This window comes from Enhydra lutris, unplaced genomic scaffold (assembly GCF_002288905.1).
Source record: "Enhydra lutris kenyoni isolate GAN:26980312 unplaced genomic scaffold, ASM228890v2 scaffoldscaffold56, whole genome shotgun sequence".
Lineage (NCBI taxonomy): Eukaryota > Metazoa > Chordata > Mammalia > Carnivora > Mustelidae > Enhydra > Enhydra lutris.
This window is the reverse complement of record NW_019154140.1, coordinates 180,395-185,540: the sequence shown is the minus strand read 5'-3', so window position 1 is coordinate 185,540 and position 5,146 is coordinate 180,395. Positions and strand designations below refer to the sequence as shown.

The window sequence follows — 5,146 nt, the reverse complement described above, 5'->3', positions numbered from 1 at the left end:
TCACTTGTACATCAGATTCCATCCCTCTTGCCCGCTGGTATCACTTTGGTAAATCTCCCCTTGTCTTCTTGAATCAATAGTTTCTTTCTACACCCATTGTTCATTTCTGCCAATGTACAAACTTGCTGTGACTTCTCTTTTCCCAGATAAGTTTCTTTAGAAGAGTAAGCAAATAAGAAATAGAAAATCTTTTCTGGAAGAATAAGTGGTAAGACTAAGCAATTTTTTAAATTTACAGAACTGATGAAGCTGTGGCTATACTTAAAATATTAGAACATATTATGAAATTTATGTGGTGAAAACTTATGTGATGAAAACTGCACATGGTTGAGAAATTCAAAAGAAAATGTAGAGATAGCTAGTAACATATGAAAAATATTTAACTTTATATTTAATGATATAAAACAAAAGATATGACAGTATTCTTGCTTATATTTAAATGCGTGCATTGCAGTTTATCATATGTGTCTATATACGTACATGTGTATCTGTATTTCTACCTACCTGTATATGTAGTGTTCCCAGTATTGAGTAACATGAAAGAAAGTAAGTATTCTCATACTAGTTGGGATATCAGTTGATAACTTGCTGAAGGTAACTTAGCAATATAATGCCAAAGTCTAAAAAATGTGGTTATTTTATAACAGCAAAAAATTAAAAATAATATAGATTCCCAACAGTAGGAGATTAAATAAATTATAATATAGCCTTATGTTAGAATGTGATAGGGAAATTAAAAATCATAATCTTGAAGAATGTGTAAGGATATCTGACATTGGCCCAGGCATACTGCTATATCCTACAACACAGTGTAAAATAAATGACCTTGTTTTTCTAAAATATTCATGGTCATATTTATTATAAATATTATACCTAATTGTATTATAAATATATTATAAACAGTTATATTTATAATATAATATAATGTGAATATATATAAATATAATATAAATTATAATATAATTATAAATAATATACCTAATAATATACCAATTATAAATAATATACCAGTATATTCAGTCTAGTTTTGTAATAAATATACCATTTATATTATTATAAATAACATACCATGAATAATGAATAATCATACCAAAAATGATAAGATAGCAAAGTATTAGGAGTAGCTATTCTGAGTTATGGAGCTATGGGTAATTGCAATTTTCTTCAGCCTTTTCTACCTTTTTTAATAGCAGTAAATTTGGAAAGTTAAAAAAGCAACAAATATTGGGGCACCTGGGTGGCTCAGTGGGTTAAACCTCTGCCTTTGGCTCAGGTAATGATTTAAGGGTCCTGGGATCGAGCCCTGCATCAAGCTCTCTGCTCACTGGGGAGCCTACCTACTTCCCCCACTCTCTGCCTGCCTCTCTGCCTACTTGTGATCTATCTCTCTGTTAAATAAATTGATAAAATCTTTAAAAAAACAAATATTGAAGATGAAGAAGATGAAAAGCAAAGCAGAAGGTTTGGATAAAGTTTTCTTCTCTTCACTTTTTTTAGTGGGAATGGGTCAGAATCATTAGAGCCTCAGGATAGGCACATGGTTTGCGGCCCCTTGTGCAAGAAAAATTACCTCATTGTAGGGTCTTCACTACCACTACCACCACCGTATTTGCAGATACTTAATTATGAAAACCACCGAGGGCAATGATACAATGATGGGGAGATTCCATACTCTATATTTCAATCATGTAGATTGGGCAGTCAGAGAATATTTCTGAACTTCAGTTTTAATTATAAAATAAATGGACTGACTTTCACGATGGGTTTGCCACCACAAACACAGGTGTCATGAAAACCACCACTAAACCAGAACGAAAATGGGAAAGGAATAGATTCATTTCAACATTGACATCATTGGACATATAGATTAGAGCAAGTCTACCACTACTGGTCATCTGATCTACAAATGTGGTAGGATCAACAAAAGAACTACTGAAAAATTTGAGAAGGAGGCTGAGATGGGAAAGGGCTCACTCAAGTATGCCTCAGTCTGGGATAAACTGAAAGTGAATGTGAAAGTGGTATCACCCTTGATAATCTCCCTGTGGAAATTTAAGACCAACAAGCATTATGTGACGACCATCACTGATGCCCCAGGACATGGAGACTTTATCAAAAACATAACAGACACATCTCAGGTTGACTCTGCTGTTCTAATTTTTGTTGCTGGTGTTGGTGAATTTGAAGATGGTATCCCTAAGAATGGGCAGAACGTTAGCGTGCCCTTCTGGCTTACACACTGGGTATGAACCAACTAATTGTTAGTGTTAACAAAATGGATTCCTCTGAGCCACCCTACAGCCAGAAGAGATACCAGGAAATCATTAAGGAAGTCAGTACCTACATTAAGAAAATTGGCCACAACCCCAACAAAGTAGCATTTGTGCCAATTTCTGATTGGAAAGCTGACAGCATCCTGGAGCCAAGTGCTAACATGCCTTGGTTCAGGGACAGAAAGTCACCTGTGAAGATGACAATGCCAGTGGAACCACACTGCTTGAAGCTCTGGATTGCATTCTGCCACCAACGCATCCAACTGACGAGCCCTTGCGTCTGCTGCTCCAGGACGTCTACAAAACTTGTAGTATTGATACTGTCCCTGTGCTCTGGGTGGAGACTTGTGTTCTTAAATCTGGGATGGTGGTCACCTTTACTTCACTCAGTATTACAACTGAACTAAAGTCTGATGAAATGTACCATGAAGCTTTGAGTAAGGCTCTTCATGGGGGCAATGTGGGCTTCAGTGTCAAGAATGTATCTGCCAAAGATGTTCATCACAGCAATGTGGCCAATGACAGCAAAAATGGCCCACCAATGGAGGCAGCTGGCTTCATGGCTCAGGTGATTATTCTGAGCCATCCGGGCCAAATAAGTGCTGGCTATGCACCTGAGCTGGATTGTCACAGAGCTCGTATTGCTTGCAAGTTTGCTGGGCTGAGGGAGAAGACTGATCATCATTCTGGAAAAAAGCTGGAAGATGGTCCCAAGTTCTTGAAATCTGGTAATGCTGTCATCATTTATATGGTTCCTGGCAAGCCCAGGTGTGTTAACAGCTTTTCTGACTATCCTCCTCTGGACTGTTTTGCTGTTTATGAAATGAGACACATAGTTGCTGCGGGTGTCATCAAAGCAGTGGACAAGAAAGCAGCTAGAACTGGCAAGATTACCAACTCTGCCCACAAAGCTCAGAAGGCTAAATGAATATTATCACCAATACCTGCCATCCAACTCTTAATTAGGGGTGGAAGAACAGTCTCAGAACTGTTCAAGTCAACTGGCCATTGAAATTTAATAGTAAAAGACTGGTTAATGCATCGTAAAACCTTCAAAAGAAAAGGAGAATGTTTTGTGAACCATTTGCTTCTTTTTGGTGGGGAGCAGTTTTGTTTTGTTTTGTTTTTTAAGGATTTTATTTGTTTATTTGACAGACAGAGATCACAAGTAGGCAGAGAGGCAGGCAGAGAGAGAGGAGAAAGCAGGCTCCCCGCTGAGCAGAGAGCCTGATTCGGGGCTCAATCCCAAGACCCTGGGATCATGACCTGAGCGGAAGGCAGAGGATTTAACCCACTGAGCCACCCAGGTGTCCCAGTTGGGGGCAGTTTTAAATTAGTTTTTAAAATCAGAACTTTTTAATGGAAAAAACTTGACCAAAAATCTGTCACAGAATTTTGAGATTAAAACAAAAGTTTAATGAGAAAAAAAAAAATGGATTGAATGAGATACCCTCTTTACCTTAGTATTTTAATTACTTATTTGTTTGATTTAGTAATACAGAAGAGAATAAGGGAAAACATAGTATTATTGTTTATTGTTTTTGTAAATCAGATGGTACTCTATAGAGTTTAAAACATTATACACTTCAAATTTTTTGTCTTTAACTTTTGTGATATTTTAAAATATTAAGTAATAGTCTTCAAAATTATTGGGAACTCTTGGCAACAGAGATTAGAATACGAACAAATTAATGTGCCATAAAATTGTCTTATTTGGAATTAAATAAAATAACCACAAATTGAAATCTATACTTGGCTCTCAGTCATTAATGCTAGCAGCTAGATGTAGGATGGGAGACGAGCCTGATCCCATACAGATAACATAAAGCAGATATTTTTCAAAATTGTATCATATAAAGGGTCCACCATTTGAAATATTTTAATTGTTTTACATATTTCAATATTTTAACAGAAGCTTCTGGACTTTATAAGGAAAAGGACCTGAGAAGTTTTAAGGTTACTGTCTGGAGTCAAGTAAGCGAGTATCATTCATAGGACAATGAATGTGCTACACACGTTGTAGCTCTGAAACAGTGAATTTAGGACAAGTTCAATTGCACTAAGGCATGGGCTAATAAACCTCAAACAAAGTAGTCATTGTAAGCCAAGGCTCATCTATTATAAACATGTGATCACGCAGGGCATACTAAAGTCTTTGTTCTTGTGTTAGCGCACAGTGGTCAAAAGAAATTATATGTTCTATATTTTGTTAACTTGCTCATAAAAAAAATCAGGGATTTTATAAATATAAACATATTTTTACAAATACAAAATAAAAATGTGAAATAAAAAGATGTAGTTTCACTCCAAACTAACAATAATTATAAAATAATTGGATTTTAAGAACGACAAAATATGGATCACAAGATTTTGCAGATGTGCCCTAGCCATTGTCATTTTCTTATAAAAAGTTCTTTGATTCATAAGGCTCTTTAGAGGATATATAATCTCATCTGTTCAATGGAATAACATCTTGCATAGAAGAGATACCTTTAATCTACACATGAGGAAGCTACAGCTCCTGAAGGCTCTTTCCTTTGCTGATATAGCTAGTCAAGTTGTGCGTATAGAACCACAATCTTCTGAAATCTATTATATTGTTCTTTTCATTGAACCATAGTGTTTTGCACAAAATCCTTGTCCGCCATAAACTGAAAATTAAGGAGGCCTGTCTGATATTTTGTCATGGATTCCTCTTGTGATATCAAGTGATACCACGTTCTTCCCTTGGCACTGCCATGCCCAGGAACCACACCTTTTCTTTTCCTCTCTCCTTTGACTTTCTCCTGACAATAAAACTTCTAAATGTTCAAGTCCTCCTAGGCTAAAAGAAACAGCTTAAAGAGACAACCTAAACTAGAATATAAAATATT

The 5,146-nt window shown here is 36.0% G+C and overlaps 1 pseudogene; it reads left to right on the top strand.

Moving 5' to 3' along the window:
- Nucleotides 1-1,817: 1,817 nt before the first annotated feature.
- On the top strand, nt 1,818-3,201 carry LOC111157727 (annotated as a pseudogene).
- The last annotated feature ends 1,945 nt before the right edge of the window (nt 3,202-5,146 follow it).